This window comes from Arvicanthis niloticus, chromosome 2 (assembly GCF_011762505.2).
Source record: "Arvicanthis niloticus isolate mArvNil1 chromosome 2, mArvNil1.pat.X, whole genome shotgun sequence".
NCBI lineage: Eukaryota > Metazoa > Chordata > Mammalia > Rodentia > Muridae > Arvicanthis > Arvicanthis niloticus.
Genome location: NC_047659.1, coordinates 120,285,570 through 120,285,931, shown reverse-complemented (window position 1 = coordinate 120,285,931; position 362 = coordinate 120,285,570).

Genomic DNA, 362 nt, shown 5'->3' with positions numbered 1-362 from the left:
CTCTCTGTGTAACCCTGACTATCCTGGAACTCTTTGTAGGCCAGTCTTGAACTCATTGAGATCCACTTGCTTCTGCCTCCCAAGTGTTGGAACTAAAGGCTGTGCTGCTGTGCCTGGCTCTTTTCATTATTTTAATAATGGAACAATATCCCACTGCCTGTATGTAATACAGTTTGTATATTTCTCAGTGGATGAATCAGGTTGCTTACTTCCAGCACTGGGGTGTTATAAAAAACCTGCTTTGAGCAGTCATATTGCGAGAGCATGATCACCAACACAGTGTTGGTGTAAATACCAAAAACTGTGATCGCCACATCACAGAGTAAGGTCGTGTGAGTTTTGAAATAAATGGACAGAATGCC